At 39.2% G+C, this 13,779-nt stretch overlaps 1 protein-coding gene across 1 annotated transcript in view; it reads left to right on the top strand.

The window, feature by feature from the left end:
- The window catches only part of SPATA5 (spermatogenesis associated 5), a 343,990-nt gene that overhangs the window by 27,528 nt on the left and 302,683 nt on the right, over nt 1-13,779 (top strand). The window lies entirely within an intron of this gene.

The raw sequence follows: 13,779 nt of genomic DNA, 5'->3' as shown, positions 1-13,779 counted from the left end.
TTGGGGGTTGGGAGGGGTGCCTCCCTGACAGATGTTCTTGCTGAATATGAGAGCTCTCCTGTCATACACAATCAGAGTCACAGTCTCTTCCCTCCCCTCCCCACTTCGTCTCACAAGTGAGTCCACTGCAGGCCTGTGGTAGAGCAACAAAATAAAATTGATGTATGAATCACGATTGTCACTCTAATTAAAGCATTTTATAAGGGAGCCTATCTTTACTTATTACTGTAACTGGATAAATAAGCAGTAATTATGCAGTATAATATTTCATATTGCAGTGAATTTTCCCCTCTGGTTTATAATTCTGAAATATAATGATAGTTATCTTTGTGATGTTGGGATTTTTCCTACTGCGTAAATATTATGGATATTATATAAGAAGTGGAATTTTTTTTTGGTCAGTGATTTGGGTATCTTAGTATTACGTTTACTGTTCATTTGAAATGACTGGAGTTGAATGGTTTGTTTTAGGAAAACAGGTGGTAGTTTAAATTCTGGTTAAGCTCTAAGTGATATATACCATTTACTTCACTAATGGAAAATTTTCTGAGTTGCCTTGCCAGGGCTATAAAAGTAGAAAACTTGAGGAAAGGTTTTCTTTCTAATTAAAACAATTGCAAAAATAAAATCAGTCTTTCTAAATGGAAGTTATTTCTAAGAGTTATTCTTGACTGCTTTTTTTGTTACTCTTTATCAAATCCTGTCAGCTCTTTTTCAAGATTTATTTGGAGTTTCAACTTTAAAAGATTTTTTTAAACATTGTAACTATTTTGATTACTCTTGTCTGGACTGCAGAGATTTTTCTTCCTGTCTACTCTGTCCTCCACACTCTGTTCTCCACTTTCTATCACTTTTTATTCTTCACATTGTCTTAGCTTCAGGACTTTAAATTGCAGGTTTTGGAGATGAGAGTTTTGGTTGGATATGTGGGTCAGCGAGTTCTCAGCAGTTAGATGATGACTGAAGCCATTGAAATGAATGAAATCACTTAGAATGAGCAAAGTTTATTCATTCATTCATTTCTTGAGTCAGGCACTGCACGGGGTGCTGAGGCTACCTCAGCGAGGAAGAAAGAATTGGACTCTCAGAGCTCACTGGAGAAGGCAATAGCAACTCACTCCAGTACTCTTGCCTGGAAACTCCCATGGATAGAGGAGCCTGGTAGGCTGTAGTCCATGGGGTCGCTAAGAGTTGGACATGACTGAGCGGCTTCACTTTCACTTTTCACTTTTATGCATTGGAGAAGGAAATTGTAAGGCACTCCACTGTTCTTGCCTGGAGAATCTCAGGTATGGAGGAACCTGGTAGGCTGCTGTCTATGGGGTTGCACAGAGTTGGACATGACTGAAGTGACTTAGCAGCAGCAGCAGCGGCAGCGGCAGCAGCATAGAGCTCACAGAGAAGGCAATGGCACCCCACTCTGGTACTCTTGCCTGGAAAATCCCATGGACCGAGGAGCCTGGTGGGCTGTAGTCCATGGGGTCGCTGAGGGTCGGACACGACTGAGCGACTTCACTTTCACTTTTCACTTTCATGCATTGGAGAAGGAAATGGCAACCCACTCCAGTGTTCTTGCCTGGAGAATCCCAGGGACGGGGGAGCCTGCTGGGCTGCCGTGTATGGGGTCGCACAGAATCGGACACAAATGAGGCAACTTAGCAGCAGCAGCAGCATAGAGCTCAGGGTGCACAGGGAAGTGCAGCAGTGTAACAGGTAGGATTATAATACGTTTGTGTTGTATTTGTGAATAATCAGGGAGGTTTTAACATGCTAATGAGGAAAGAAGGGATCCTGGGGACACACCGCTGTTCAGAGGTTGAATTGTTGGGAAAAGTAGTAGGAGACTGAAGAAAGGCAAGAGAGAGGGGAAGAGAACCCAAAAAAGTGGTGACATTTAAAATGAGGGAAGATTCCAGGGAGAAAGTAATTAGAAATAATATGTTATTAGTTACCACCAGTTGAGTATTTAGTGTGTCAGCCATTGTTTGAAGTGCCTTAACATAGAATAATTTCTTACAGCCTCCTTTATATGGTTATCTTCATTGTATAGGTGAAGAAACTTAGTTCAGAAATTTAGTGATGGAACTTCACCAAGATCACATAGGAAGTAAATAGTGAAGCCAGGAGCAGTGTAAGAGACCACAGGGATATCAAGTGCTTAGTACCTGGAAGGTCATGAGGTCCTTAGAAGAGAGTGGGTCTCTGTGGCTCGCTACTAGATTGCAGTAAATTGAGGGGTGATTGAAAGTTGAGGGAAAAGAGACAGTGATTGGAAATTTTTTTTTTCAGTTTTAATGGTGTGTTATTTAGTTTTTGTACCTTCCATAAAACAGATAAATATAGTTGGGTTGCCCACCCTTCCTGCCCCCTTTCCTCAAGTCAAAGTCAGACCTGGCTCTATCCCTTCATTATTTTCCTAGTTCCTCTCTTCCATGGGCCTTGCGCTAGTCCACCAAGCCATAGAGCTTCAACCTTTGTTGGCATAAAAATTGTCCTCTAATCAATTGTCCTTTTTTAAAAAACTCTACATTTTAATAGGGTTGGTAAGCCAGATGAGTAAATAATTTGACATCAAGAATTTGAAACTAAAAGCTGTATTTTGGGGAAAGTTTGTTAAAACCTGGGACTGGTGAAGTGAGTTAATTCTGATGTTTTATGGGACTTCCCTGGTGGCTCAGACTGTAAAGCATCTGCCTGCAATGCTGGAGACCCGGGTTCGATTCCTGGGTCGGGAAGATCCCCGGGAGAAGGAAATGGCAATCCACTCCAGTACTCTTGCCTGGAAAATCCCACAGACAGAGGAGCCTGATAGGCTACAGTCCATGGGGTCTCAAAGAGTCGGACATGACTGAGTGACTTCACTTTCAGAAGACTTAACCCAGAATCATTTAGTACATTCCCTAATTTCACAGATGAGGACAGACTATGCGACCAATCCAAGCTCAAGCAGTTAGTGAAGTCTTGGCCCATAATTTGGGTCTTGAGACCCAAATTGCTTTCCATAGTGCCATTCCATAGTGCTTTCCATAGTGCCGTTATTTTAAGAGCAACTTTTAAAAGTGATAGGGGATTCAGAATAGACTAGGCTTCTGCAGTCAGTTTAAGTTATATCAATCATTTGTAATATAAATAACAGAAGAACCACAGTACCCTCTTTGAGAGTATTCTGTTTAACTTCTTTTCTATGAATAAGAAGTGAGAAATAGAACTCTCCCAGTGATATATCGAGTGATACTTACCACCTTGTCTATACTTAATACTGAGTTGAGGGAGAATAAATTCTCCAGATAAAACGTTTTCTGGAGCTCTACTATTTTGAGGAAAGTTTATTTTAAAAAAAAGACCAGATTTTGTTACAGTTGCTCCCAGACTTCATATTTCTGAGTTTACTACTCAGAAGTTTTATGCATGACTTTTAAAATTCAAATCTGAGATCCAGATGCCTGTGTTTCATCTTGCTTCTTTATGTAATTAAGTATCTGTAGGGTAGACAGTAATTCTAAAAAACATTATTACTCTTGTGATCAGTTTAGTTTTTAAGAAGGAACTTAATTGCAGTCTCAGAAAATAACATTATTATTTAGCAAGCGTAAATTGTAAAATTGTAGGATGCCATGTGCTTGGGACAAGGTGTTTGTTGATTGAATATGGAGCATATGGTTTTGAAGAGCATGAATTTAGAGTAATTACTCTTATCCAGAACTGATTATATCTAGAGAGTGATATGGGTCTTAAGGAGAACATGTCATATACTGGAAAGAATGTGTTGGCATTAGGCTTGCTTGGGGCATTTTGCCTTTTTTTCCTTTTCCTTGCGTCTTGTTTTCCATTTCAAAACTTTTGAGATCAGTAGAACATAAAATAATGAAAACAAAATGACACATTTAATTAGCTAAACCTGTTTTTTGTTTCAAAGTTGTGTTTCTTAAGAGCATAGAAGTATTGCTTCTGTTTTTGTTTATATTTTTAAAATCAACTTTAAACTTAGTAAGGAAAGGAAATGTCACAGATGGCTTGCCCTAAGCTATATATTCCTTGATGATGTACATGTGTCCATTTGCTCCCGTAGTTAATTATTTACTTCCAGTTTATAAAAATATATGTTTTTTTCAAATTTTAATTACTTGGCATAGATTCGAATATGGCTTCCTTAGGAATGGTGATGTCCAATAATTTAAGCTTAGCATCATAGAATTTTAAAGATAAAGTAATTTAGAGAAAATATATTTTATTCTTTCCATGTAATAAATGAGATAACTGATGGCCAAAGGAGCTAAGTTTTATATGTAAAGTGACACCTGAGCTGGTAGCAGATCTAGGACGCTGGAAGACTGGTTGCAATAATATGATAGCTTCAGAAATTTTTAATTTTTCAAGCTCTGATATACACTTAACATATAATTCATATAAATTCTGTTTCAACTTTGTTGTTTTCAAGAATAGCATTTGTATAAAATACAGTACCTTTATATATAGAGTCTAGAAACATTGAACTTCATATTGAGAAAGAATCTGAAGGCCTATGGCTGGAATTTCCAGTATCCCTTTGTTAGGTTTTGCAAATCTGTAATCCATCTTTCAGTTTTCCCTTTCTGACAGTCTGCCGTTCTTTATTTTCTCACATATCTGCGAATGAACAGAGTCGGATTCAGTTTTACTTAGAACATGTTTTTTCTTTGTAAGAATGAACTCTATAAGGACAGAGATTTTGTCTTTTATTGTTCTTCAGGACCATGTAATCTCTAAAGCGTTATGCTCATTCTTGTCCCTAGGCCTTTATATATCCTATCATCTGAATACTCCACTGCCTCTTTGGCCTCAATTCCCATATTATCAGTTTTTCATCAATTCATTTTTCAGGTCTAACTACTTGAGCTTGTACACATGTTTTAGTCTCTCTTCATTTGTGAAATTAAAGAATATTCTGAATGATTTCTGTGAGAGTTACCTAACTCTAAACTGTCACTAATCCTACTAAACTGAGTTAGATTTCCCTGACTGTTTTTGTGCTACTTTGTTCTTTCCATGTCATTGTACTTGGCACGGCATATAATAATAACAGCTTCTTTAATATGTCTTCTCTATTAGACAGTTAGCACTGTGAAAGGTTTATCTGCCTTCTTGCGCTTTTGCATTGTAGCATGAAAGAGTTCAGTACATTGCTGGGTAAGTTAAATATGCCTAGGAGTTTCTCAGTGAATATTTTGAATATAGAAGTAGGGTTAATATTGAAAAAGAACACTGTGAAAGAGTAACTTGTAGTCAATGGCTGAATCTTCTTGGTGGCTTCATGACATAATATTTTATGATTTGCTTTGCTTTAATATGCATAGTACTGAATTGGCAAGTAAGTAATACAGGTCCAGAATAGAGATTCTCTCATTGAGAACTGTTCTTTAAAAATACTTGCAGATTAATTAACATAGGGAATGCTCTTGTCTCTCAAGTCCAGTTCTTTTCTCCCTTTTTTGTAGTGTCTTTATTTATAATTTTTTTCCCTTTAACTTTACTTTTTTATGTATTCTATTTTTTAATAAACTTCTTCCTGAAATATATATAGAAAAATGAATAAACTATAAGATCTATGCATTTTCCAAAGTGAATGCATTTATATAATCACATGAGTGTTTTTATATAGGTAACTGGATATAAAGCATTATTAGTACCCTAGAACTTATATCAAATTCTCTCCCATTCACTACTCCTCACTTCAATCCAAAAGGCTTCTAACACCATAGATTAGTTCAGCATGATTTGTACTATCTTCTTTCACTCATATTATGATTTGAGAGCTTCATCATTTTATTCTGTGTCTCATTAGTTCATTTTTATTGCTATATTTTATTGTATAAGTATTGTGAATAGTTATGCCATCAGTATTCATGCACATAGTTTTTTGGTGTGCAAATGTACAGATTTCTAGTTGTATTATATCTAGGGTGAAATTATAAGGATATGGAATATGTGTATGTTCTTGTTAGTAAATGCTGTCAAAACTATTCTGTAGTGATTGCATCAATTTACTCTTCCACTAGTAATGTGTGAAAATTCTAGTTTCTTCTCATTCTTGCCAGCATTTGGTGTTTTTTTTTTTTAAACAGAATTTCATTGAGGTTTTATTTCTTTGATGCTTTGTTGAACACTTTTTTATGTATGTATTGTCCATTTAGATCTGTTGTGACATGCCTACTGCGGTGCTGTGCTTGTCTCTCAGTCATGTCCGACTCTTTGTGACCCCGTGGACTGTAGCCCTCCAGGCTCCTCTGTTCATGGGGATTCTCCAGGCTAGAATACTGGAGTGGGTTGCCATGGCCTCTTCTAGGGGATCTTCCCAAGCCAGGGATCAAACCCAGGCCTCCCACATTGCAGGCAAATTCTTTACTGACTGAGCCACCAGGGAAGCCCAAGAATACTGGAGTGGGTAGCATATCCCTTCTGCAGGGGATCTTCTTGACCCAGGAATCAAGCTGGGATCTTTGGCATTGCAGGTGGATTCTTTACCAGCTGAGCTACCAGGGAAGCCCATGACATGCCTATCAACTATCTATTTAATTTTTCTATGCTGTTGCTTTTAAAGAATAATTCCTCTGTTTGTAGTGTCTTTGAGGAATAGAAGTTTGTTTTATTTTGGATATTATTATTCATTGTATTCTTTACCTCTGTTCTTTTCATTATAGTTTGTCTCTGTTAAAATTTTCACTATTCCTCCATTCTGTTCCTGAGTTCACTGAGCATCTTTATGATTATTACCTAACTCCCTATTGAGTAGATTGCTTATCTCCCGTTTGTTTAGTCCTGTTTCTTGGGTTTTGTCTTATTCCTTTGTTTGGAACATATTCCTCTGTTTCCTCATTTTGCATATTTTGCTGTTTTTTGTTTTGTTTTTCCTGTGTGTCAGTACAGTTGACAGTACAGGTCAATTGTATTGAGTGATTTTGGAGAAGTGCCCTTTTGTAGGTGATGTTCTGTGAGGCCCAGCAGCACACTCCCCTCTTGTCACTAGAGCTATTAATACATGCTTTAGGGTGTGACCCCTATGTGGGCTGTACAAGTCCCTCTATTTTGGTGAGGCCGACTGCTGCTGGTGCACTAGGAGACAGAGCTGTCCCCAGATCAGTTGCCAGCCCTCTCTCATGAGTAGCTACTAGCCTGCTGGTATGTGCAGTTGGGTTCTAAGCTGGCTAGCTATGAAACTCAGGATATTCTGGGACTGGAGATAGTCTGCTCACAGGCAGGGCAAGATCCTGGTGTGACTGGGTGTCCCAGGAGGATAGGGTCTGTGCAGTTGGGTTCTAAGCTGGCTAGCTATGAAGCTCAGGATATTCTGGGACTGGAGATAGTCTGCTCACAGGCAGGGCAGGATCCTGGTGTGACTGGGTGTCCCAGGAGGATAGGGTCTGGTGCTGGCCCACTAGTGGGTGGTAAGCCCCTGGCACTAATATGCTAGAGGAAGGACTCCACAGTAGTGCTGGCAAGCACCACTGTCCTCATGACAAAATGAGCTCCTAAAAAATGACTGCTGCCAGCATCTGTGTTTCCAGCAGAAATTCCATTTGCCTCCTGCCTTTCTAGAAGGCTCTCCAAGATTAGCAAGTAGATCTGACTCAGGCTCATTTGAAATTACTGCCTCTGTACTGGACCCATAGTGTATGAAATTTCACCTGACCCTTTTAAGAGCAGAGTCTCTGTTTTGTACAACTCTCTGACTCTGCTGTAAAGAAGCCCAGCTGGCCAGATATTCTGGGGGCTTGTCTTCCCTTCTCAGTTAGGGCAGGATCTCCAGGCTGGGGAGCCTGGTGTGGGGCTTGGGCACCTCACTCCTTGGGGAGAATTTTGTAATTGTGATGATTCTTCTGTTTATGGGTCACCCTCTTAGGTGTATGGGTATTAACTGTGTTGCATCTCTGTCCCTCCTACTGCCTCATAGTTCCTTCTTTTTATCTTGAGTTGTAGAAATCTTTTCTGTTAGTCCTCAGGTTGTCCTCATAGATGGTTGCTCTGTAAATAGATGTAATTTTGGTATCCTTGTGAGAGAAGATGAGGTCAGAGTCACCCTATTCTGCCATCCTTTTGACACCCTCCCTAAACTCTAGGCTGCTTTATTCTTTTGCCTTTTCTGTCTCCTCTGGGAATTACTGCTATTCCCTTGCTATCCCCGTAGATGTGAAGTTTTTGCCCAGCTCTATGTTCTATAGTTTGTATTTGAACTTGTAGAGGTTTTGTTGTTTTAAAAGTATACATTTATATTATAATGTTGTGTATGATTTTAAAAACCATATATTGCTTTGTAATTTGGTATAGTCACTGTGGAAAACAGTATAGAAGTTCTTCAGAAAAATAAAAATAGCTTTATCATATGACCCAGCAATCTTTAACTATATCTGCTGCTGCTGCTAAGTCACGTCAGTCGTGTCCGACTTTGTGTGACCCCATAGACGGCAGCCCGCCAGGCTCGCCCATCTAGACAGAGCTATAATTCAACAATACCCATGTACCACTATGTTCATAGCAGCGCTATTCACAATTGCCAAGACATGGAAACAGCCTAAATGTCCTTCAACGGATGAATGGATAAAGAAGATGTGGTGCATATATAGAGTGGAAAACTACTCAGCCATACAAACGAATGAAATAGTGCAATTGTCAGCAACATGGATGCAACCAGAGATTATTATACTAAGTTAAGTCAGAAAGAGAAAGACAGATTCCATATAATATCACTTATATAAGTGGAATCTAAAATGTGACACAAGCGAACCTACCTATGAAACAGAAACAGAATCATGGGTGTGGAGAATAGATTGGTGGTTGCCAGAGGAAGGAGTTAGTGAGGGAAAGGAGTGGGGTGTCGGGGTTAGCAGATGGAGGCTTTTATATATGGAATAGATAAGCAGCAAGGTCCTACTGTATGGCACAGAGAACTGTGTTTAGTATCCTGTGATAAACCATAATGGAAAAGAATATTTTTAAAAAGAACATATATATGCATAACTGAATCACTTTGCTGTACAGCAGAAATTAACACAATATTATAAAGCAACTATATTTCAATTTAAAATCCCATATACTTCCTATCTTTTCCAAATCCCTTTCTCAGATTAAAATTTTGATTTCTTCTATTGTCAAACTTTTTGCTTCATGCCATAAATTTTGGAAAATTATTAGACTACTTCCGTTGTTTTAGTATATCACTATCAGTAAGGTATCTGATCTAAATTAGAAATGTTGACAAGTATTACCAGATAGCCATTTGAAACATGCTGCTGCTGCTGCTAAGTCGCTTCAGTCATGTCCGACTCTGTGTGACCCCATAGACAGCAGCCCACCAGGCTCCCCCGTCCCTAGGATTCTCCAGAAGAACACTGGAGTGGGTTGCCATTTCCTTCTCCATTGCATGAAAGTGAAAAGTGAAAGAGAAGTTGCGCAGTCGTGTCCGACTCTTCACGACCCTATGGACTGCAGCCTACCAGGCTCCTCTGTCCATGGGATTTTCCAGGCAAGAGTACTGGAGTGGGGTGCCATTGCCTTCTCCTTTGAAACATGAAGAAGTGTTAAATTCTTTTGGTCTTTTGATCACTTCCATTCATATGAGTTTTTTTTTTTTAGCACTGCTTACATTCTTTCAGGTCACCAAGGTGCCTTACAACCAGTGCATCATTACTGAAGTTTTACTTATTTAGTTTATTATGCTATTACACTGTTTCACTAAAAGGTTTGTTGGGCAGTGAAACGACCTAGTTTAAAGTAAACTTTTATTTTCATGTCAAGAGCTGTGAAGGATTTGAGATTTTATCCTACTTGCAAGCTAACAAGGATCATAAGTTCTTGCAGAGGACACAGTATTCCTGGGTCAGAGTCAAAGGATAGACAGTTACTTATAGCAACAGAAATAGCCAGAGCAGAATAATTTGCACCAGCTCCTAGAGCCTCACTTTTCCCAGAGAGACACAAAGAAGACTGGGTGACATCTGAGTCTGTATAAGGTGGCATTACAGGAGGAGAACCTAAGCTTAGGGAACCTGAATCTTTTGTAATGGGCAATAAGTATATCTGCCCTTTGCTTTGGAGGGAGGCATTCTATCTTCTGTACAAACATCCTTGAAAAGATAGTCTATAAGAGAGGCAGTTAATGCTGCAAAGATAAGTAGAAATTTGAGAGACATGAAGAAGAATTATCTTTCAGCGACTTCCCTTGTGGTCCAGTGGCTAAGACTCTGCACTCCCAATGCAGGAGACCTGAGTTCAATCCCTGATCAGGGAATTCGATCCCACATGCTACAACTAAAGATCCTGTGTGCTACAACTAAGACTGATGCAGACAAATTAATTAATTGTTTAAAAAATAAATTACCTTTCAGTGTTTTTGGAAGGCAGAAAACCAAATGGGCATTTATAAGATAGACTTAAATAAGTGACTTACAGATTTTAGATTTCAGAGAATGGCCTAAGAAAATTTCCCTAGAAAATAGTGATCTTTTTACATAATATCCTTGATTTCCTCTTTTATATCTTTTTTCTAGTTAGCTATTATCTCAAAGACCTCCATGAATATTAGACTCACAATGATAGTTTCCTTGGGAAAGATTATTATGTATCTGTTTTCTGAGTGGTGTCCTAGTATTCAGTGTTTCCCTTAGTAAAAAGGAATGATACCCAAACTTTTGTTGGAGGGGATTTATGTTTGCCTTCCTTTCACCATTGCTTCTGTTTCAAAGTTCAAATAAATGAAAGCAAGTAAAATGACTATTATGGTATTATTTTAATTTGGCAAGATTCACTGAGGCATAACGTTTTAGACAAAAGACATTAAAAATGATGGAGCTAGCTAGTGTCCAAGGGCAAGTTCAGTTATTCAGACTGGATTTCCAAGAGGTCTCTGAGACTTAAATTCTTCAGAGTGGAGCTTGATTTGTACTAGAACATAAATATAGCACTTCATTACAAAAGACCCTAAAGCCGAGAGCACAGAGGACTATGCTGCCCTCTAGACTAGAGATTCTTATCACAGATCAAAAGGCTTTAAATCTGACAACTTAGATTTGGAGGGGATGAGTTGGGGCTTTCAGTTCTGTCAGTGTTTAAACTCCAAGCAAATAGCAAAAACAAAGAATGTAATATCTTTAACTTTTTAGGTCAGCATGATCTTTTTAAAATTATTTTGCATCTCTCTAACTCTGACTTAGTTGATCATTTTTTAGCTTTGTGGCATTTTACTATCTCTCTATCTCTGCCTATTCTCTCTATTGTCTTATACCATCATTTCTTTTATTCTCCTCAAATGATCAACTTTCCTAAGATTGAAACTTCAGCCACCATTCTTCCATCCTGATCCCTCTTTAGCTTCCCTTTTATAGGTCGCTTCTCCTCCTATAATTTTTCATATATATACATATAACTCTGAAGTTTGATTCTCCTTGAATTCCAAAACCACATTTCCAACTGCCAGCTGAACATTTCCTTCAAGATGTTCTGCAAATACCTTATAAGACCTGTAACTCTGATTTGTATGTACTAACAAAAAGGGCAGGGCAAAAAGTATCTTCAATTCAGTTCAGTTCAGTTGCTCAGTCGTGTCCGACTCTTTGCGACCCCATCAGTCACAGCACGCCAGGCCTCCCTGTCCATCACCAACTCCCGGAGTTCATTCAGATTCATGTCCATCGAGTCAGTGATGCCATCCAATCATCTCATCCTCTGTCGTCCGCTTCTCCTCCTGCCCCCAGTCCCTCCCAGCATCAGAGTCTTTTCCAATGAGTCAACTCTTCGCATGAGGTGGCCAGAGTACTGGAGTTTCAGCTTTAGCATCATTCCTTCCAAAGAAATCCCAGGGCTGATCTCCTTCAGAACAGACTGGGTGGATCTCCTTGCAGTCCAAGGGAATCTCAGGAGTCTTCTCCAACACCACAGTTCAAATGCATCAATTCTTCAGCACTCAGCCTTCTTCACGGTCCAACTCTCACATCCATACATGACCACAGGAAAAACCATAGCCTTGACTAGGCGGACCTTTGTGGCAAAGTAATGTCTCTGCTTTTGAATATACTATCTAGGTTGGTCATAACTTTTCTTCCAAGGAGTAAGCGTCATTGAATTTCATGGCTGCAATCACCATCTGCAGTGATTATGGAGCCCCCAAAAATAAAGTCTGACACTGTTTCTACCATTTCCTCATCTATTTCCCATGAAGTGATGGGACCGGATGCCATGATCTTCGTTTTCTGTATGTTGAGCTTGAAGCCAACTATTTCACTCTCCTCTTTCACTTTTATCAAGAGGCTTTTTAGTTCCTCTTCACTTTCTGCCATAAAGGTGGTGTCATCATTATTGATATTTCTCCCGGCAATCTTGATTCCAGCTTGTGCTTCTTCCAGCCCAGCGTTTCTCATGATGTACTCTGCATAGAAGTTAAATAAGCAGGGTGACAATATACAGCCTTGACGGACTCCTTTTCCTATTTGGCACCAGCCTGTTGTTCCATGTCCAGTTCTAACTGTTGCTTCCTGACCTGCATACAGATTTCTCAAGAGCCAGGTCAGGTGGTCTGGTACTCCCATCTCTTCCAGAATTTGATCCAGTGGATGTTGGCAGTTTGATCTCTGGTTCCTCTGCCTTTTCTGAAACCAGCTTGAACATCTGGAAGCTCTCGGTTCACGTATTGCTGAACCCTGGCTTGGAGAATTTTGAGCATTGCTTTACTAGCATCTGAGATGAGTGCAATTGTGCGGTAGTTTGAGCATTCTTTGGCATTGCCTTTCTTTGGGATTGGAATGAAAAGTGACCTTTTCCAGTCCTGTGGCCGCTGCTGACTTTTCCAAATTTGTTGGCGTATTGAGTGCAGCACTTTTCACAGCATCATCGTTTAGGATTTGAAATAGCTCAACTGGAATTCCATCACCTCCACTAGCTTTGTTCATAGTGATGCTTTCGAAGGTCTACTTGACTTCACATTCCAGGATGTCTGGCTCTAGATGAGTGATCACACCATCGTGATTATCTGGGTCATGAAGATCTTTTTTGTACAGTTCTTCTGTGTGTTCTTGCCACCTTTTCTTAATATCTTCTCCTTCTGTTAGGTCCATGCCATTTCTATCCTTTATCGAGCCCATCTTTGCATGAAATGTTCCCTTGGTATGTCTAATTTTCTTGAAGAGATCTCTAGTCTTTCCCATTCTGTTGTTTTCCTCTATTTGCATTGATTGCTGAAGAAGGCTTTCTTATCTCTTCTTGCTATTCTCTGGAACTCTGCATTCAGATGCTTATATCTTTATTTTTCTCCTTTGCTTTTCACTTCTCTTCTTTTCACAGCTATTTGTAAGGCCTTCCCAGACAACCATTTTGCTTTTTTGCATTTCTTTTCCATGGGGATGGTCTTGATCCCTGTCTCCTGTACAATGTCACGAACCTCATTCCATAGTTCATCAGGCACTCTATCTATCAGATCTAGGCCCTTAAATCTATTTCTCACTTCCACTGTATAATCATAAGGGATTTGATTTAGGTCATACCTGAATGGTCTAGTGGTTTTCCCGACTTTCTTCAATTTAAGTCTGAATTTGGCAATAAGGAGTTCATGATCTGAGCTGTTTTAATATTTTACTCTTTTCAAAGAAATTCTCCAAACAAATTATTTTGACACACTTTATGTTCTTTTTCATGGGTGGTGTTTTGTACATTTTATTTCACGTATGTAAAGCATCTATCAAGATCAGTTTGTCATGTTTTCACTGCCAAAACCAAGCAGTTAGATTTTTGCCTTTATCCCTCCACGTTATTCCACCT

Source organism: Budorcas taxicolor, chromosome 17 (assembly GCF_023091745.1).
Source record: "Budorcas taxicolor isolate Tak-1 chromosome 17, Takin1.1, whole genome shotgun sequence".
NCBI lineage: Eukaryota > Metazoa > Chordata > Mammalia > Artiodactyla > Bovidae > Budorcas > Budorcas taxicolor.
Note: the sequence above shows the minus strand (reverse complement) of the source record. Positions and strands in the feature narration are given on the sequence as shown.